This window comes from Mirounga angustirostris, unplaced genomic scaffold (assembly GCF_029215605.1).
Source record: "Mirounga angustirostris isolate CCGP_5_RB_7025 unplaced genomic scaffold, mMirAng1.0.hap1 SCAF_7, whole genome shotgun sequence".
NCBI lineage: Eukaryota > Metazoa > Chordata > Mammalia > Carnivora > Phocidae > Mirounga > Mirounga angustirostris.
In genome coordinates, this window is record NW_026991715.1 from 36,881,043 (window position 1) to 36,903,631 (window position 22,589).

Sequence of the window (22,589 nt, forward strand, 5' to 3'; positions counted from 1 at the left end):
TTTATAGCAGCAATGTCCACAATAGCCAAACTGTGGAAAGAGCCAAGATGTCCATCGACAGATGAATGGATAAAGAAGATGTGGTATATATATACAATGGAATATTATGCAGCCATCAAAAGGAATGAGATCTTGCCATTTGCAACGACGTGGATGGAACTGGAGGGTATTATGTTGAGTGAAATAAGTCAAACAGAGAAAGACATGTATCATATGATCTCACTGATATGAGGAATTCTTAATCGCAGGAATCAAACTGAGCGTTGTTGGAGTGGGGGGTGGGGTGGGAGGGATGGGGGGACTGGGTGATAGACACTGGGGAGTGTATGTGCTCTGGTAAGCGCTGTGAATTGTGCAAGACTGTTGAATCTCAGATCTGTACCTCTGAAACAAATAATGCAATATATGTTAAGAAAAAAAAAAGAAGAAGAAGAAGAAGAAGGTAGCGGGAGGGGAAGAATGAAGCGGGGGAAATCGGAGGGGTAGACGAACCATGAGAGACGATGGACTCTGAAAAACAAACAGGGTTCTAGAGGGGAGGGGGGTGGGAGGATGGGTTAGCCTGGTGGTGGGTATTGAGGAGGGCACATTCTGCATGGAGCACTGGGTGTTGTGCACAAACAATGAATCATGGAACACTTCATCTAAAACTAATGTTGTAATGTAAGGGGATTAACATAAGAATAAAAAAATTAAAAAAAAAAAAAAGATACAGAGAATTCCCATCACCCCTGAAAATTCCCTCTTGCCTCAGGCCAGCCAATTTCCACCCCATCCGTAACTCCTGGCCCCCCAGAAACCACTCATCTGCTTTCTGTTAGTATCAATTAGTTTGTCTTTTATAAAATTTCAAATAAATGGAATTATATAATATGTGCTTTTTGTGCCTGGCTTCTTTCACTCAACATGTTTTTGGATTTGTCCATGTTGTTGCTTGTATCAGAGTTCATTCTTCTTATCACTGAGTCCTATTTCATTTTATGAATGTATTACAGTTTGCTTATCCAGTCACAGCTAATGAACATTTGGTTGTTTCTAGTTTTCGACTACTGTGAATAAAGCTACTATGAACACTGATGTACAAGCCTTTGCGAGGGCATATATTTCCATTTCTTTTGGGTAAATAGGTGGATTTTGAACCACGAAACGTAGTAATAACTCGCTTTGTTGGGGGGAAGGGGGTAGTTCAGAGCTTCCTGGGAGGTATCACAGAAAGGGACCGGGTTCCCAAGCGGGCAGCCTCGACTTTAGGTGGGAGCAGCCTGCCCACCCCCGTCCTACTGGCTAATAAGAGGACGATTTTGGGCGCCTGGGTGGCTCAGATGGTTAAGCGTCTGCCTTCGGCTCAGGTCATGATCCCAGCGTCCTGGGATCGAGTCCCGCATCGGGCTCCCTGCTCGGTGCAGAGCCTGCTTCTCCCTCTCCCTCTGCCACTCCCTCTGCTTGTGCTCTTCTGTCTATCTCTCTGTCAAGTAAATAAATAAAAAATCTAAAAAAAAAAAGAGGACGATTTTAACGGTTATCTTTCCATTTGTGGAACTGTACCTTAGCCAGAGAACAGGTGCGTTTACTCTCCTACTTTCACGTACGGTTTACACAAAGCTAAAGCTGACTCGGGATGGATTTATTATGAATGGTAGTAATGGCTATCATTCATTAAACATTCCGCATGCCTGCCATTTCACATTGCGTTTTATTATTGAATCCTCACAACAACACTGTGAGGTGGGAACTGTCATTTGTCCATTAGGCAGAGGAGAAAGCTGAGGCCCGAAGAGGTTAAACGATGCACCGGAGCTTACATACCTAGTAAAGGGTGTTGTCAGAATTTGAACCCGGGCCAGTCTCACTCCAAATCGAGTGACACTCCATGGAGTGCCTGACTCATAGCACTTGGTAATATAGTAACGGTGACCGATGCTTAATTGCTGATAGGTTTCCAACACAGTCCTTTTAGGGACACTTAGACGACTATGTGTACTTACGCGGGACTCAAATCAAAGGCAGCCTCTCACCCCAAAGAGAAAATGGTCCTTTAAAAAGAGCACCTATTCCATTATACTGTAGATTCAGCCTTGCGTTACTGCCCCGTTGCTCGCCGACCATTTATTTACTGAGCTCTTGGCGGTAGGCCCTGCAATTGACTGTCAAGCATTCCTTCCACCGGTACCGCGGGCTTCTGGTCAATCACGATTAGTGGGCTCTTCCTCGCCGCTGACTGGCGGAGGGGTGGGCGGGCCCAAGCCAGTGTGGGCCAATAGAAGGCGAGCCCAGCGGTTTCCGAGGCCTTCTGGGAGCTCACGCTGCCTCTCCCAGCCTGCCGGTGGGTGGCCGAGCCATGTTGCCGCCCGACGCAGAGCCGGCGTGTCCCGCGCCGCGGTCTGCAGAGGCGAGGCTGCGAGGGCCTCACGTCGAGCTTTCACGTCTCACTCTCTGGGGTACAGTTTTTCTTTTATGTGTTCCTTAGGCTGGTTTGAGTAGAGTGTCTGGCCCTTGCGCCCACCTGTTGGGGGAGGACCTGGCCAGGTGCGTGGGACGAGGCAGGTGTTGAGCGGCACCTGAGTCCGTGCCTTTCCGGCCCTCCACGGCGCTCACGGCGCCCGCGCCCCTGCTGGACTTCAGGCTCCCGCATCTTGGGCGCGTGGGGCCAGCCGGGCAGGACGCACATGCTGGAAAAGAGCTGGGGATGAATTCAGGACACCTTTACGGAGTGTTTTGTGTGTGTCCTTCCAAGGAGGGACGTTTACACGTTTGTTTTTCGGCTCTCTGGGCCAGGTGTTTTACACATGCGTAAATTAAACATTAATTTAAGAAGTATTATTGGTAAAATGCTAATCACCATGCTGAGCCACGGGGATGAACAGTGCACATGTAAGCCTCCACTCAGAAGTACGTGTAATCTAGTGCTACAGGGTTGGTGTGTGTGTGTTGTCCATAAGAGCCCCTGGTGGGGTGCCTGGGTGGCTCAGTCCGTTGGGTTTCCGACTCTGGATTGCGGCTCAGGTGGTGATTTCGGGTGCTGAGATCCAGCCTGGCGTGGGGCTCTGCACTCAGCAGGGAGTCTGCTTGAGATTCCCTCTGCCTCCCCCGCTCACTTGCGTGCTCACTCTCTAAAATGGGTAAATAAACCTTAAAAAAAAAAAAAAAAAAGGCCCCTGCTAACATCCTAGAATTTTGGATTTACTGTAAACAGTAAAGAAATAATCCTTTTTCTTTAAAGACGGAGTGCTGGAAACCCTTCTGAGTGAATTTTAGTGTTCTGGCTAGTTGGTCCTTTTGTTGGCTCTCCTGGTAATTGAGAGTTTTACCTTTCTGCTGAAGTCAGCAATTCTTTTCCAGACAATTGAACGTCCTTGGTGATATTAATTACTATTCTTGAGACTGAGTTCTTCCCAACTACCCATAACTGGCTGGAGAAGCGAAGAGTCCTTTTAGGATTATATTTGTTGCAGTGCCATTTCCCACATTGTAGACACAGATCAAAATCTTTTGTAAAACACCTCACTGTTAGGAAATGTAGTATATTCTGGAAACGTTTATATTCAAGGTAAAAATAATGTTGAGATTTTCTTCCTGTGGTACAGAAGGCCAAAAGATGGATCTGGCTACAACAGGAGTGCTAGAGAAAAATGTCTTCTCAGCTCTTTACTTAAATGTATATTTTTTGATGAATTCTTGGGGCACATCAACCATAAAGGAGGTTTCGACAGATCCAATCTTCTGTCTGAATCCCTGGCAGCTTTGTTGATGAGAGGCAGTATCCTATCAGCTTTCTGGTTCAGTTTGTGATTTGACAGTGCCTGTCTTTGACTCTTGGCCCCAAGAAGGTGTGTAATTTGTGGTCTAACATATTTAAGTAGGAAACATCTACACTGTTTGTGGCCCTCAATGCTCAAAGATTATGCCTTGGTTAATCACATGCATTGCCCTATCCTGACACACTGTGTTTTTAAGAATTGAGATATAACTCGACATTTCAAAGTGTGTAATTCACTGGTTTGCAACCATTACCACTATCTAATTCCAGAGCATATTCATCACATGAAAAAGAGACTTTGTACCCATTAATAGTCACTCTCCCATCCCCCTGTCCCTCAGCCCTTAGCAGCCACTAATCTACTTCCTCTTTGGATTTGCCTATTTCAGACATCTCTTATAAGTGTAGTCATACAATGCGTGCTCCTTTGTGACAGGATTCTTTCACTTAGCATAATATTTTCAAGGTTCACCCATGTTGTAGCATGGAATAGTACTCCATTCCTTTTTATAGATGAATAATACTCCATTGTATGGATATGCCACATCTTATTTATCCAGTCGTCAGTCGATGGACTTTTGGGTTGTCTCTACCTTTGGCTGTTGAGACTACTGCTGCTATGAACATTCATAGACAAGTTTTTATGTAACTGTATTTTTTCTCTTCTTTTGGATATATACCCAGGAGTGCTATTGCTGGGTCATATGGTAATTCTGTGTTTAACTTTGTGAGAAACTGCCAAACGATTTTACACAGTGACTACACCATTTTACATTAACAGGAATGGTTGGGCATACCAGTTTCTCTACCTCCTTGCCAATGCTCTTTATTGTCTGTCTTTTTAATTATAACAATCCTAGTGGATCCTGACACACTGCATTTTGCGGGTGGAAAAGTACAGCCACCATATTTTCACATCTTCAGGGTTAGAGGCCCATTCAACACAAATTGAGTGTTTTAATCTAAATCCTTGTTTTGTCTCTGACCTTCCTGAAGGCTGCAATTAGACTAATTCTATTTTTATGTTTGTTTATAGGTTAATCTTTGAAAATTCTTAATTATGGCTTGAGCTTTTGCCACCTCGCAGGTGGATTTTATTGAGAGTTCCATCTATATCTGTAAAAGTTTATTATTTAGATAAAATTTAAAAATTATCTTTAATTCACCCTGGTTTCTGACTTTGAAGGTAATTCCAAATTGTTTGTTTATTTTTAAACATTTTACTTATTTATTTGTCAGAGAGACAGAGAGAGAGAGAGAACACAAGTAGGGGGAGGCAGGCAGAGGGAGAAGCAGGCTCCCTGCTGAGCAAGGAGCCCAATATGGGGCTCGATCCCAGGGCCCTGGGATCATGACTTGAGCCAAAGGCAGACGCTTAACCGACTGAGCCACCCAGGTGTCCCATATTTATTAACATTATACATTAAACTCTTTCTTCAGAGAGGGCTCTGTGAGCCAGAAAAATAGTAATTTTTTTCTACCGTCTTAAATTTTTAAGTGTATGTATAGTATTGTTAACTAGGCACAATGTTGTTCAGCAGGTCTCTAGAAAATATCTTGCACAGTTGAAAACTTATGGCTGTTGATTAGCAACTCTCCATTTCCCTCTTCCTCCAGCCCCTGGTAGCCACCATTCCACTCTCTGACCCTATGACTGTTTTAGATACATAAGTGGAATCATGCTGTATTTGTCCTTCAACAACTGGCTTATTTCCCTTAGCAGAATGTTCTCCAGGTTCAACTGTATTGTTGCATATGGCAGAATGTCCTTCTTTTTAAAGCCTGAATAATATTCCATTGTATGTATGTGCCACATTTTCTTGACACATTCATGCCCTGATTCTGATTTCAATTCTTTTGGATACATATCCAGAAGTGAGGTTGCTGGTTCATAGGCTATTTCTATTTTTAATTTTTTGAGGAACCTCCGTACTGTTCACCATAGCAACTGCACTGTTTTACATTTCTACCAGCAGCATACAAGGATTCCAGTTTCTCCACATCCTCCCCAACATTTGCTGTCTTTTGACTTTTTGATGATACCCATCCTAATAGGTATAATATAATACCTCATCATGGTTTAATTGGTGTTTCCCTGATTACTGAAGCTAAGCATCTTTTTGTATTTTTTTTTTTAAATATTTATTTATTTGAGAGAGAGAGGCAGGGAGAGGAGGGGCAGTGGGAGAGGGAAAAAAATCCTCAGACTCTCTGCTGAGTGTGGAGTCCAATATGGGGCTTGATCCCAGGACCCTGAGATTGTGATGAGCCGAAATCAAGAGTCGGACGCTTAACCAGCTGAGCCACCCAGGCACCCCCTTTCCATATTCTTGTTGGCCATTTATATATCTTCTTTGGAGAAATTCAAGTGTTTAGCCTATTTTTTTTTCTGATTATTTATTTATTCATTTTTGCTATTGAGTTGTAGGAGTTTCTTACATATTTCAGAAATTAAACCCTTATCAGATAAATGGTTTGCAAATATTTTCTCCCATTTTGTTGGCTGCCTTTTCACTCTGTTGATTGTTTCTTCAGCTGTGCGTAAAGAAGCATTTTAGTTAGATATAGTCACACTTGAATATTTTTTGCTTTTATTGCCTGTGTTTTGGTGTCCTTTCCATGAACTAGTTGCCAAGACCATTATCATGAACATTTCACCTAAGTTTTTTTCTAGGAGTTTTACAGTTTTAGGCCTGTTTAAATATTTAATCTATTTTGAGTTGATTTTTGTATAAGGTATGAGATAAAAATAAAAATACAGTTTCTTTTACATGAGGATATCCAGTTTCCCCAGTACCATTTGTTGAAGAAAAACTGTCCTTTACTGGATGTATTTTCTTGGCACCCTTGTTGAAGATTAGGTGACCATGTATGCATGGATTTATTTCTGGGCTCTTTATTCTGTTCCATTGGTTTGTATGTCTTTCTTTCTGCCAGTGCTATATTATTTAATTACTGTATCTTTGTAATGCAAGAATACCTCATTTTGTTGTGCTTTGCACTTACCAGAAGTTCTAGCTGAGGTAATTCATGAAGGTAGCTACACCAAACAACAGATTTTCAGTGTAGATGAAACAGCCTTCTGTTGAAAGATGCCATCTCTTGGACTTTGATAGCTAGAGAGGAGAAGTCAGTACCTGGCTTCAAAGTGTCATAGGACAAGGTGACTCTCTTGGTAGGAGCTAATGAAGCTGGTGACTTTATGTTGAAGCCAGTTTTCATTTACCCTTCTGAAAATCCTGGGGATCTTAAGAATGATTCTAAATCTATTCTTCCGGTGCTCTGTAAATGGAACAACAAAGCCTGGATGACAGCACATCTGGTTACAACATGGTTTACTGAATATTTTTTTATTATGTTATGTTAATCCCCATACATTACATCATTAGTTTTAGATGAAGTGTTCCATGATTCATTGTTTGCATATAACACCCAGTGCTCCATGCAGAACGTGCCCTCCTCAATACCCACCACCAGGCTAACCCATCCTCCCACCCCCCTCCCCTCTAGAACCCTGGTTGTTTTTCAGAGTCCATCGTCTCTCATGGTTCGTCTACCCCTCCGATTTCCCCGGCTTCATTCTTCCCCTCCCGCTACCTTCTTCTTCTTCTTTTTTTTTTCTTAACATATATTGCATTATTTGTTTCAGAGGTACAGATCTGTGATTCAACAGTCTTGCACACTTCACAGTGCTCACCATAGCACATACCCTCCCCAGTGTCTATCACCCAGCCACACCCCCACCACCCCAGCCACCCTCAGTTTGTTTCCTGAGTTTAAGAATTCCTCGTATCAGTGAGGTCATATGATACATGTCTTTCTCTGACTTATTTTGCTCAGCATAATACCCTCCAGTTCCATCCACGTCATTGCAAATGGCAAGATTTCATTCTTTTTGATGGCTGCATAATATTCCATTGTATATATATACCACATCTTCTTTATCCATTCATCTGTCGATGGACATCTTGGCTCTTTCCACAGTTTGGCTATTGTGGACATTGCTGCTATAAACATCGGGGTGCATGTACCCCTTCGGATCCCTACATTTCTATCTTTGGGGTAAATACCTAGTAGTGCAATTGCTGGATTGTATGGTAGCTCTATTTTCAACTTTTTGAAGAACCTCCATACTGTTTTCCGGAGTGGCTGCACCAGCTTGCATTCCCACCAACAGTGTAGGAGGGTTCCCCTTTCTCCGCATCCCCGCCAACATCTGTCATTTCCTGATTTGTTAATTTTAGCCATTCTGACTGACCTCATTGAGGTTTTGATTTGGATTTCCCTGATGCCGAGCAATGTTGAGCACTTTTTCATGTGTCTTTTGGCTGTTTGGATGTCTTCTTTGGAAAAATATCTGTTCATGTCTTCTGCCCATTTCTTGATTGGATTCTTTGTTCTTTGGGTGTTGAGTTTGATGAGTTCTTTATAGATTTTGGATACTAGCCCTTTATCTGATATGTCATTTGCAAATATCTTCTCCCATTCTGTCGGTTGTCTTTTGGTTTTGTTGACTGTTTCTTTTGCTGTGCAAAAGCTTTTTATCTTGATGAAGTCCCAAGAGTTCATTTTTGCCCTTGCTTCCCTTGCCTTTGGCGATGTTTCTAGGAAGAAGTTGCTTCGGCTGAGGTCAAAGAGGTTGCTGCCTGTGTTCTCCTTTAGGATTTTGATGGACTCCTGTCTCACATTGAGGTCTTTCAACCATTTGGAGTCTATTTTTGTGTGTGGTGTAAGGGGTCCAGTTTCATTCTTCTGCATGTGGCTGTCCAATTTTGCCAACACCATTTGTTGAAGAGACTGTCTTTTTTCCATTGGACATTCTTTCCTGCTTTGTCAAAGATTAGTTGACCATAGAGTTGAGGGTCCATTTCTGGGCTTTCTATTCTGTTCCATTGGTGTATGTGTCGGTTTTTGTGTCAGTACCATACTGTCTTGATCATGACAGCTTTGTAATAGAGCTTGAAGTCCGGAATTGTGACGCCACGAGCTTTGCTTTTCTTTTTCAACATTCCTCTGGCTATTCGAGATCTTTTCTGGTTCCATACAAATTTTAGGATGATTTGTTCCATTTCTTTGAAAAAAGTGGATGGTATTTTGATGGGGATTGCATTGAATGTGTAGATTGCTCTAGGTAGCATTGACATCTTCACCATATTTGTTCTTCCAATCCATTAGCATGGAACGTTTTTCCATTTCTTTGTGTCTTCCTCAATTTGTTTCATGAGTATTTTATAGTTTTCTGAGTACAGATCCTTTGCCTCTTTGGTTAGATTCATTCCTAGGTATCTTATGGTTTTGGGTGCAATTGTAAATGGGATTGACTCCTTAATTTCTCTTTCTTCTGTCTTGTTGTTGGTGTATAGGAATGCCACTGACTTCTGTGCGTTGATTTTATATCTGCCACTTTACTGAATTCCTATATGAGTTCTCGCAGTTTTGGGGCAGAGTCTTTTGGGTTTTCCACATAAAATATCATATCATCTGCAAAGAGTGAGAGTTTGACTTCTTCTTTGCCAGTTTGGATGCCTTTTATTTCTTTTTGTTGTCTGATTGCTGTGACTAGGACTTCTAATACTATGTTGAATAGCAGTGGTGATAGTGGACATCCCTGCTGTGTTCCTGACCTTATGGGGAAAGCTCTCAGTTTTTCCCCATTGAGAATGATATTCACTGTGGGTTTTTCATAGATGGCTTTTATGATCTTGAGGTATGTACCCTCTATGCCTATACTCTGAAGAGTTTTGATCAAGAAAGGATGCTGTACTTTGTCAAATGCTTTTTCTGCATCTATTGAGAGGATCATATGGTTCTTGTTCTTTCTTTTATTAATGTATTGTATCACATTGATTGATTTGCGGATGTTGAACCAGCCTTGCAGCCCAGGGATAAATCCCACTTGGTCGTGGTGAATAATCCTTTTAATGTACTGTTGGATCCTATTGGCTAGTATTTTGGTGAGAATTTTTGCATCCATGTTCATCAAGGATATTGGTCTGTAGTTCTCCTTTTTGATGGGGTCTTTGTCTGGTTTGGGGATCAAGGTAATGCTGGCCTCATAAAATGAGTTTGGAAGTTTTCCTTCCATTTCTATTTTTTGGAACAGTTTCAGAAGAATAGGTATTAATTCTTTAAATGTTTGGTAGAATACCCCTGGGAAGCCATCTGGCCCTGGGCTTTTGTTTGTTGGGAGATTTTTGATGACTGCTTCAATTTCCTTAGTGGTTATAGGTCTGTTCAGGTTTTCTGTTTCTTCCTGGTTCAGTTTTGGTAGTTGATACATCTCTAGGAATGCATCCATTTCTTCCAGGTTATCTAATTTGCTGGCATAGAGTTGATCATAATATGTTCTTATAATTTTTTGTATTTTGTGTTGGTTGTGATCTCCTCTTTCATTCGTGATTTTGTTGATTTGGGTCATTTCTCTTTTCTTTTTGATAAGTCTGGCCAGGGGTTTAAAATCTTGTTAATTCTTTCAAAGGACCAGCTCCTAGTTTTGTTGATGTGTTCTCCTGTTCTTTTGGTGTCTATTTCATTGATTTCTGCTCTGATCTTTATAATTTCTCTTCTCCTGCTGGGTTTAGGCTTTATTTGCTGTTCTTTTACAACTCCTTTAGGTGTAACAGTTAGGTTGTGTATTTGAGACCTTTCTTGTTTCTTGAGAAAGGCTTGTATTGCTATATATTTTCCTCTTTGGACCGCCTTTGCTGCATCCCAAAGATTTTGAACAATTGTTTTTTCATTTTCATTTGTTTCCATGATTTCTTTAAATTCTTCTTTAATTTCCTGGTTGACCCATTCATTCTTCAGTAGGATGCTCTTTAGCCTCCATGTATTTGAGTTCTTTCCGACTTTCCACTTGTGATTGAGTTCTAGTTTCAAAGCATTGTGGTCTGAAAATATGCAGGGAATGATCCCAGTCTTTTGGTACCAGTTGAGACCTGATTTGTGACCCAGGATGCGATCTATTCTGGAGAATGTTCCATGGGCACTAGAGAAGAATGTGTATTCTGTTGCTTTGGGATGGAATGTTCTGAATATCTCTGTGAAGTCCATTTGGTCCATTGTGTCATTTAAAGTCTTTATTTCCTTGTTGATCTTTTGCTTAGATGATCTGTCCATTTCAGTGAGGGGGATGTTAAAGTCTCCCACTATTATTGTATCGTTGTCAATGTGTTTCTTTGCTTTTGTTATTAACTGGCTTATATAAGTGGCTGCTCCCATGTTAGGGGCATAAATATTTACAATTGTTAGATCTTCTTGTTGGATAGACTCTTCAAGTATGATATAGTGTCCTTCCTCATCTCTTATTATAGTCTTTGGTTTAAAATCTAATTTGTCTGATATAAGGATTGCCACCCCAGCTTTCTTTTGGTGTCCATTAGCATGGTAAATGGTTTTCCACCCCCTCACTTTCAATCTGGAGGTGTCTTTGGGTCTAAAACGGGTCTCTTGCAGACAGCATATTGATGGGTCTTGTCTTTTTATCCAATCTGAGAGCCTGTGTCTTTTGATTGGGGCATTTAGCCCATTTACATTCAGGGTAACTATTGAAAGATAGGAATTTAGTGCCATTGTATTGCCTGCAAGGTGACTGTTACCGTATATTGTCTGTGTTCCTTTCTGGTCTATGTTGCTTTTAGGCTCTCTCTTTGCTTAGAGGACCCCTTTCAGTATTTCTTGTAGGGCTGGTTTTGTGTTTGCAAATTCCTTTAGTTTTTGTTTGTCCTGGAAGCTTTTTATCTCTCCTTCTATTTTCAGTGACAGCCTAGCTGGATATAGTGTTCTTGGCTGCATATTTTTCTCATTCAGTGCTCTGAATATATCATATCAGTCCTTTCTGGCCTGCCAAGTCTCTGTGGATAGGTCTGTTGCCAATCTAATGTTTCTAACATTGTAGGTTACAGATCTCCTCCTGAGCTGCTTTCAGGATTTTCTCTTTGTCTCTGAGACTCGTAAGTTTTACTATTAGATGTTGGGGTGTTGACCTCTTTTTATTGATTTTTGAGAGGGGTTCTCTGTGCCTCCTGGATTTTGATGCCTGTTTCCTTCCCCAAATTAGGGACATTCTCTGCTATAATTTGCTCCAATATACCTTCTGCCCTTCTGTCTCTTTCTTCTTCTTCTGGGATCCCAATTACTCTAATGTTGTTTCATCTTATGGTATTGCTTATCTCTCGAATTCTGCCCTCGTGATCCAGTAGTTGTTTATCTCTCTTTTTCTCAGCTTCTTTATTTTCCATCATTTGGTCTTCTATATCACTAATTCTCTCTTCTGCCTCATTTATCCTAGCAGTTACAGCCCCCATTTTTGATTGCACCTCATATTAATAGCCTTTTTGATTTTGACTTGGTTAGATTTTAGTTCTTTTATTTCTCCAGAAAGCGTTTCTCTAATAACTTCCATGTTTTTTTCAAGCCCAGCTAGTATCTTTAAAATCATCATTCTGAACTCTAGTTCCAATATCGTACTAATGTCTGTATTGAGTAGGTCCCTGGCAGTCGGTACTGCCTCTTGTTCTTTTTGTTGAGGTGATTTTTTCTGTCTTGTCATTTTGTCCAGAGGAGACTAGATGAATGAGAGAACAAAATGCTAACAGGGTACCAACATCCCCAGAAAATATACACTAAACAAATCAGAAAAGTCCTGAAACCGGGGGAAAAGCAAGGGAAAGAAAGAAAAAAGAGAAAGAAAAAAAAAAAAAGATGATAAAAACAGAACAAAACAAAACAAAAAAACCAGACTATGACCAAATTTGATCAGGCTGGTGCATAGATTGGTGCCACACAGTAGATTTTGGGTGTATTTTGGTCTGTTAGAAGAACGTGCCTTCCCAAGTTTTAAAGTAAAACTTATATATGTACAAAAATAAGGGTTAATACGATGAAGGGATGGAATATGACTGTAAAGATGAAAATTATAAAAGATTTTATAAAAGGAATTGATAAGGGGCGCCTGGGTGGCTCAGTTGGTTAAGCGACTGCCTTCAGCTCAGGTCATGATCCTGGAGTCCCTGGATCGAGTCCCGCATCGGGCTTCCTGCTCGGCAGGGAGTCTGCTTCTCCCTTTGACCCTCCCCTCTCTCATGTGCTCTCTCTCATTCTCTCTCTCTCAAATAAATAAATAAAATCTTTAAAAAAAAAAAAAGGAATTGGTAAGTTGTTTGAAAAAAGAAAGAAGAGGATTTAAAAAAAAAAAGGGAGAGAATGTGATCAGGCAGGAGACTAGAACAAAGCCGTACACTAGAGATTTAGGGTATATTTTGATCTGTTAGAAGAAACTGTATCTCAAAATTTTAAAGAGAGAACAACTTATATATATATGCCAAAAATAAGGGTAACTAATATGAAGGGATAGAATATGACTCTAAAAATGAAAAATAAAAATGTTTTTTAAAAAAGGGATTGATAAGATGTTGGTTGAAAAAGGGAAAAAGAAAAATTCAAAAAAAAAAATACTGTTAAAAAAAATTAACTTTGAAAGACTAAAGAATCATGGTAAAAAAAAGCCAAGGATTCTATGTGCAGTATTCCCCTAGCACTGGAGTTCTGCTGTTCTCAATGATTGGTAAACTTGGTCTTGGCTGGCTGTTCTTGCTGATCTTCTGGGGGAGGGGCCTGTTGCCATGGTTCCCAAATGTCTTTGCTGGAGGTGGAATTGCCCCACCCTTGCCGGTCTGGGCGAAGTCATCTGCACGGGTTTGCTCTCGGGAGCTTTTGTTCCCTACAGGCTTTCTGTACAGCTTTGGAGGACTAGAGTGAAAATGGCGGCCTCCCAATCTCTGCCGTGGAGGAGCCAAGAACTCCGGGCCCTGCTCCTCAGTGAGCCTCCAGAGAAAAGCAGTCAGTCACTCCCGTCTCCCAGGTCTCCGGCTGCACTTCATGCTCATCCAGCCTGTGACCGAGCGTTTCTATCTCTGGCACCCAATCCTGTTGTAGAGTCTCCAAACCCAGCAGATCCCTGTGGTGCACTCCCGCGCCGCTCCTCCCGGGGGAGGAAGGGGAGTCTCCCCGGATCTGCTGCTTGTTGGGTCCCTGCTGGAGGAGCAGTGGCCCGACTGTGCTGTGGATCACGGTTTATGGCAACCCCAAGCTGAGAGCCCATGCCTGGGTTCCGTCTCTGCAGCCGGCTTCCTCGCTCCGATACCTGGGAGCTCTGCTGCACTCAGGCACCCCCGGTCTTTCTGTGACCCCAAGGGTCCTGAGACCACACTGTCCCACGAGGGTCCCCCCCCCCCCCCTTAGCCACTGGAGCGATGTCCCTCAGCAGAGCCAACTTCTAAAAGTTCCCATTTTGTGCTCTGCGGCTCTGTCACTTGCCAGAAGTGGCCAACGGAGGCCCCCCTCCTCCTGAATATCACCTCGGATTCACTTCTCCGCACGTCCTACCTTCCAGAAAGTGGTTGCTTTTCTGTTCAGAGAGTTGTTGCTCTTATTTTCTTCAATCTCCTTTTGAGTTTGTAGGTGTTCAGAATGGTTTGATCCCTATCCAGCTGAATTCCTGAGACCAGATGAAATCCAGGTCTCATACTCCTCTGCCATCTTGCTCTGCCCCCTGTTTACTGAATATTTTAAGCCCACTGTCGAAGCCTGCTCAGGAAAAAAGATTCCTTTCAAAATATTATTGCTCATTGGCACTGCACCTGGTCACCCAAGAGCTCTTATGGAGATGACATTAATGTTCTTCTCATGCCTGCTAACACAACATCCATTCTGCAGCCCATGGATCAAGGAATCATTTTTACTTTCAAGTCATGTTATTGAAGAAATACATTTTGTAATGCTATAGCTGCCAGAGACAGTGATTTCTTGGGTGGATCCAAGCAAAGTAAATTGAAAACCTTCTGGAAAGGATTCAAATTGCAGATGCCATTTAGAACATTTGTGATTCAGGGGAAGAGGTCAAAATATCAACATTCACAGGAGTTGATTCCAACCCTCATGGATGACTGCGAGGGGCTCCAGACTTCAGTGGAGGAAGGAACTGCAGATGTGGTGGAAACAGCAAGGGAAGTAGAAGTGGAGCCTGACAATGTGACCAATTTGTGGCAATCTCATGATAGAACTTGAACAGATAAGAACTTGCTTCTTATGGATGAGCAAAGAAAATGGTTTCTTGAGATGGAATCTACTCCCAGTGAAGATGCTGTAAAGATAGTTGAAATGACAACAAAAGATTTAGAATATTCCATAAACTTAGTTGATAAAGTAGTGTCAGGGTTTGAGAGGATTGACTCCAATTTTGAAAGCAGGTAAAATGCTATTAAACAGTTTTTCATGCTACAGAGAAATCACTTGTGAAAGGGATAGTCCACTGAGGAGGCCAACTTCACTATTGTCTTATTAGAAGGTACTTCCACAGCCACTCCAGTCTTCAGCAGCCATCACCCTGGTAGGTCAGCAATCAATGTGGAAATAAGACCCTCATTTGGCAAAAAGATGATGACTCACTTATAGCTCAGATAATGGTTAGCATTTTTTAGCAATAAAGTATTGTAAAATTAAGGTGTGTACATTTTTTTAGCCATTATGTTATTGTGTATTTAACAGACTACAGCATAAACACAATATTTATGTATGCTGAGAAATCAAAAAATTAATTTGACTTGCTTTATTTCAGTATTTGCTATAATGCAGTGGTCTGGAACTGAATCCACACTTTTTTTATTTGAATCCACAGTATCTTAAATGTATACCTGTATATTTTGAAATCAGGAAGCATGATGCCTCCAGCTTTGTTCTTTGAGAAGATTGTTTTGGCTATTTGGGGTCATTTATGTTTCCCTGTCAATTTTAGAATTGTTTTTTTTTCCCTCTATTTCTGTAGAAAACTGCCATTGGAATTTTGATAGGGATTGCACTGATCTGTGGATCACTTTGGGTGGTATAGGCATTTTAATAATATTTAGTCTTTTAATCCATGAACGGGGACATCATTATATTTTTTATTTTCTTCAATTTATTTGATAAGTGTCTTGTAGTTTTCAGTGTACAAAATTTTCACCTCCATAGTTGATTCCTAAGTATTTTATTATTTTTGGTACTATTATAAATGGGATTGTTAGCCTAATTGCATTTTCAGATAGTATGTTGTTAGTGTGTAGAAATGCAGTTGATTTTTGTACGTTGCTTTTGTATCCTGCAACTTTAGTGAAATTGCTTAATATGACAGTTTTTTGTTGGAATCTTTAGGGTTTTCTATGTAAGAGATCATGTCATCTGCAAATAATGCTAATTTTACTTGTTCCTTTTCGATTTGGCTGGCTTTTACTTATTTTTCTTGCCTAATTGCTCTGGCTATGACTTGTAATACTATAATAGTAGGACTAGAAGTGGCTAAAGTGAGTGTTCTTGATTTGTTCCTGATTTTAAACGGAAAGCTTTTAGTTTTTCATCATTGAGTATGCTGTTAGTTGTGAACTTTTTATTTATGGCCTTTATTATGTTGAAGTAACTTTATTCTATTCCTAGTTTTTTGGGTGTTTTTATTGTGAAAGAGTGTTGAATTTTGTCAAATGCTTTTTCTGCATCTACTGATAACGATTGTGTGATTTTTATGTTTTATTCTATTAATGTGATATATCACATTGGTTTTCATATGGTTGAACCATCCTTGCATCCCAGGGATAATCTACTTGGTCATAAGGTATGATCCTTTTTGTGACCTACTGAATTTGGTTTGCTAGTATTCTGTTGAGGATTTTTACATCTGTAGTCATCAAAGATATTGGCCTGTTGTTTTTGTGTTGTTTGTTTCCTTTTCCTTGTGATGTTTTTGGCTTTGGTATTAGGGTAATGTTGGCCTTATAAAATGAGTTTGGAATTGTTCCCTCTACTTTTTTTTTTTTTTTTAAGAGTTTAAGAAGGACTAACTTTGTTCTTAATGCTTTTATTCTGTTTAAATTCCTTTTAAATGTTTGATGGACTTTACCTTTGAGGTCATCTGGTCCTGGGCTTTTTCTTTGTTAGGAGGTTTTTGATTGCTGATTCAGTCTCTGTACTAGTTAGAGGTCCGTTCAGACTTTCTATATCTTTATGATTGGGTTTTGGTAGGTTGTGTATTTCTAGCAATGTATCCATTTTTCTATGTTGTCCAGCTTGTGGGCATATAATTGTTCCTAGTAGTCGAAGATTTTTTTAGTTTCTGTGACATCACTTGTAATGTCTTTTGTTTATTTTATTTTGAGTCTTCTCTTTTTCCTTAGTCTAGCTGAAGGTTTGTCAATTTTGTTTATATTTAAAAAAAAAAAAACCAAGTTTCTGGATTTCTGACAAGGGAATTTTCCCATGAATTGTTGAATTAGTGTGTTTGTGGAGGTAAGGAAGGAGGGCCCAGGGATTTCTATTCTGCCATCTTGCTGACTTATAGAAAATAGTAATTTTTTCCCTTATTACTACTAAAATTTATGTAGCTCCTTAACAGTTTACAAAAATCCTTTCAGAATGTGTTATTACATTATGGTATTTACATTATCCCTGTGAAGACTGATATTGTTAATATTCTTATTTATGTATCTGGAAAGTATATGCAAAAAGATTAACAGTTGGCCAAGGTAATAGTTTAATCTAGCTCATATATACTTCATGATTTCACTTCTTGATTTTTTTTTTTCCTCTCATAGCACCATCTTCAAAATGTAGAATGTTTTAATAAACAAAAAAATGATACAAAGTTTTCAACAGTTGCTTTTTCCACTGCTTTAGTGATAAGAAAAAAAAAAAAATTGCATTGAATAAGAAGTTCTCAGCAATTGCACTGACAAGTCTCCGGCCCACCAAAGCACCCATTCACTTAGAATGGAGCTATGCCTTGGAGAATTGGAGCTAAATCAAGACAGGCTACCTGTCCTTGAGAAGATCTCAATTTAGGGAGTGTGAACAAGGGAACAGATTGTAACATGTGCTGAATGCTGTAAAGGAGGTGTGTGCTGATGCAACAGGCCAAGAAAAGTCTTCCCCAAGATGACCTTTTATAGAAGAACCTTAAGAGAGATGATAGTTCAGTCAGGGGCAGGTCTCTGAGCCTGATGGTACAGAGGCCCAGGGGACATAGCAAGTGGCAATTCCAAGTGGTATGCATGATGTGATGTTGAAGTGTATTTGTGTATGTTGGGCTAAAAGTTGGTGTTGGGGAGATGGAACAGAAGAAAGGGGGCCTAAAGTGGTAAGCTAAGTCTAATCTGAGAAGGGCCTTCCTTGGCTTTGGAGTATTTTTGTCTTTGTACGTTTTTATTTAAGTTGCATTTAATTGACATACAGTGTAATATTAGTTTCAGTTGTAGAATTTAGTGATTCATCACTTCCATGCAACACCCAGTGCTCATCACAAGAGGTTTAACATTTATCCTATGGGGAAGCATCAGAAGCTTTTGAATGGAAGGCCTGCATGGCCAGATTTGGCTGGGGAGGTAAGTGTGGGAAGCAGTGTGGAGGCATGTTTGCAGGCGGTGAGACAAGATCGATGAGATTTTTGCTGTCATTCCGCTGAGGCATCATAAGGGCTTGTGTAGCGGTGTCTGGGGGACTTTAAAACAGGACTTTTTGAAAGAACTTCAAGCCAGATGTTTTAGCTGGAAAATAGAACTTACACATGTTAGTGATGGTCCCAATTTCTAATCTGAGAACCTTTGTATGAACTCTTTTCAGTGCCTAATGTTCTTTAAGAGATAATTTAGGTCTGTGTCTTATTTCTAAGGGCAATTATATCTGATTCTATAAGCTGAAGTTTGTTTTTGTTTTTAAACTTCATGTTTATCGAGGCATAATTTACATATAGTAAAGTTCACTGTATTTAATGTACAACTGAGAGTTTTGCCAGACTCACACCATTATGGAAACGTATGTAAGCACCACAACAATCAAGGCATGGCTCCATAAAGTTCTCTGCTTTGTGGTAACTTCCCTCTTCTCCCCAGCCCCTGGCAAGCACTGATTGGATTTCTGTTGCTGTGCGGTGGCCTTTAGAGAGTGTCATCTAAATGGAAGCATACAGCCTGAAGCTTCCTTCACTTAGCTCAGCGCTTCTGAGGTTCATCCAAGCTAGTGCATGTCTCTATCTTTCTTTGATTTTTAGTGCTGAGTAGTATTCCATTGTACGACTTACCATGATTTATTTTTCATTTATTGATGGGCTTTTTCTATTGTGTCTGTTTTTGACTTCACAAGTAAAGCTGCTATGAATGTTAATGTACAAATGAACAAACCTGTGGACATACCCTTCTTTTTCTTTGGGGTACTTAAGTAGCTGGAAGTTGACTGTGTACAGCATAGGGTAGATATATATTTAACTTTTTAAGAAACTACTGTACTTCTTTCTGTAGCATTGGTACCATTATCCATTCCCATCCGCAGTGTAGCAGAATTACAGTCCTCCACATTCAACATTGGGTATAGTCTTCTTAATTTTAATATCCTAATAGGTGTGTAGTGTTATACTACTGTGGTTTATTTTGTATTTCCCTAATATCTTTGATGATCATTTTTAAATGCCTGTTTCTCATCTGTATTTCTTATTTGGTGAAGCGTTTCTTCAAATATTTTGCTTTTTTTAATAAAAACGCTTATTGTTGAGTTTTGAAGAGCTCTTTACATATTCCGGGCACAAATCACAAATTCTTTATAGGGATTTATGCCTTAAAAAAACTTTTCTCCCAATTTGTGGTTTCTCTTTTCTTTTTTTAAAGATTGATTGATTGATTTGAGAGAGAGACAGAGGTAGCGACAGAGAGCATGAGCGAGGAGGAGAGTGGAGAAGCAGGCTCCCCACTGAGCAGAGATCTTGATGTGGGGCTCGATCCCAGAGTCCTGGGATCATGACCCAAGCCGAAGGCAGACGCTTAACTGACTGAGCCACCCAGGCATCCCTGATTTCTCTTTTCTTAAGTGTGTTTTGAAGAGCATATGTTTTAAATTTTGATGAAATCTAATCTCTCAATTTGTTTTGCTATGGATTGTGCTTCTGGTGCATGTCTAAGAAATCTTCACTCACCGAAGGTCACAGAGATTTCTCTCTTATGTTTCAATCTGTATATTTTATAGCTTTAAGTTTTACATTTATGTCTGTTTCATTTTGGGTTAGTTTATATATGTGGTGCAAGGTACGGATCCAAGTTCATTTTTAGAACTTGAATAGCCGGTTGTTTTAGTCATTTGTTAAAAAGAATTTTTTTTTTTTTTTAAGATTTTATTTATTTATTTGAGACAGAGAGAATGAGAGACAGAGAGCATGAGAGGGAGGAGGGTCAGAGGGAGAAGCAGACTCCCTGCCGAGCAGGGAGCCTGATGTGGGACTTGATCCCGGGACTCCAGGATCATGACCTGAGCCGAAGGCAGTCGCTTAACCAACTGAGCCACCCAGGCGCCCTTTTTTTTTTTTTTTTTTTAAAGATTTAAAAAGACTCTTTTTCTATTGCGTTGCCTCTGTACCTGTGTGAAGAGTTGGTCTCTGTATAAATGTGGGTTTCTTGGAGTCTCTAGTCTTTCTGTTGGAATATCTGTTTTTATGCCAGTACCATGCTATTGTGATGACTATAGTTTTACAATAATTTTGGAATCAGGTACAGTTAGCCCTCTAACTTTGTTCTTCTACTTTATAGATGTTTTCATTATTCTAGATTCTTTTCATTTACACATGATCTTAGAATGTGCTTGTAAATTTCTATGGAAGCCTACTGGGATTTTGATTGTGGTTACATTGAAACTACGGGGCAATTGAGGAGAATTGACATCTTAATCATATTAAGTCTTTTATCACATGAACAGATACGTCTCTAGGTATTTTTAAGTATTCTTTAACTTTTCTCAGCAGTAGTTTATACATTTCAGTGTATAGGTTTTTCACATGCTTTGTCAGGTTTGTCTCTAAGTATTTCTTATTTTTTGAATCTATTGGAAATAGTATCTTTTTTTTTTTTTTAAAGATTTTATTTATTTATTTGAGAGAGAGAATGAGAGAGAGCACATGAGAGGGGGGGAGGGTCAGAGGGAGAAGCAGGCTCCCTGCTGAGCAGGGAGCCCGATGCGGGACTCGATCCTGGGACTCCAGGATCATGACCTGAGCCGAAGGCAGTCGCTTAACCAACTGAGCCACCCAGGTGCCCTGGAAATAGTATCTTAAACTATCAGTTTCTAATTGTTTGTTGTCATTGTGTCTGTGAAGGACCAGGTAGTAAATATTTTAGGTTTTGCAGGCCATATGTCTCTGTCACAAGCATTCAACTCTGCCATTGCAGTATGAAAGCAATGTAGATCACATATAAAATGAATAAGTGTATATATTTAAAAAACATTTTATTTACTAAAATAGGCAGTGACTAGGTTTGGCCCTAAGTCATGATTTGCTGACCGTTGTTGTATTCTGTAACCTTGCTAAGTTCACTTATTAGTTCTCATAGCTTTTTACTTATTTTTACTTTTATTTATTTATTTATTTTTTTAATTTTTAAAGATTTTATTTATTTGACACAGAGAGACAGCGAGAGCAGGAACACACGCAGGGGGAGTGGGAGAGGGAGAAGCAGGCTTCCCGCTGAGCAGGGAGCCCGATGCGGGACTCGATCCTGGGACCCTGGGATCAAGACCCGAGCCGAAGGCAGACGCCCAACGACTGAGCCACCCAGGAGCCACCCAGGTGCCCTACTATTATTTACTAATAGTAAATAGTAAACTAATTGAAATAGAGTTGACGCACTATGTTACATTAGTTTGAGGTACAGTGTAGTGATTCCCCGATTTTATGTTATGTTATTTTTACTACAAGTGTAGCTCTCATCTGTTACCATATGACACTGTTTCAGCACCATCGACTATATTCCCTATGCTGTCCCTTTCATTGCGTGATGTATATGTTCCCTGACTGGAAGCCTACCTCCCATTCCCCTTTAATCCATTTTGCCTATCCTCCCACTCTCTTCCCCTCTGGCAGCCACTAGTTTGTTCTCTGCATTCATGGGTCTGTTTCTGCTTTTCTGTTTTGTTTTCTTTTTTAAATTCCACATATGAGTGAAATCATGTACTATTTGTCTGTGTCTGGCTTATTTCACTTAGCATTATACTCTCTAGGTTCAACCATGTTGCTGCAAATGTTAATTTTTCATTCTTTTATATGGCTGAATAATATTCCATTGTATGTGTATACCACATCTTTATCCATTCATCTATCGATGGACATGTGGGCTGCATCCAGATCTTGGCTGTTGTAGATAATTCTGCAGTAATCATCATAAGGGTGCATATATCTTTTTCAATGAGTGTTTTATTTATCCAGTAGTGGAATTACTGGATCATATGGTTTTTCTAGTTAAGTTTTTGAGGAACCTCCAAAAAAACTGGCTGCACCAATTTACATTCTTACTGACAGTGAAGGAGAGTTTCTTTTTCTCCACATCCTTGCCAACACTTCTTTTTGATAATAGCCATTCTCAGAGGTGTGAGGTGATACCTCATTGTGGTTTAGATTTGCATTTTCTTGATAAGTGATGTTGTGCATCTTTTCATGTGTATGTCCATCTGTATGTCTTCTTTGGAGAAGATGTCTTTTTAGATCTGCTCATTTTTAATTAGATTTTTTTTTGGTGTTGAGTTGTATAAATTCTTTATATACTTTGGATATGGACCCCTTATTGGATAATTGCTTGCAAATATCTCCTCCAATTCAGTAGGTTGGCTTTTTGTTTGGTTAATGGTTTCCCTTCATTACGCAAAAACCTTTTATTTTGATGCAGTCCCAATAGTTTATTTTGCTCATTTCCCTTGCCTGCAGAAGCATACACAGCAAAATGTTGTTAAGACCAATATCAAAGACATTACCACCTATGTTTTTTCCTACGAGTTTTAT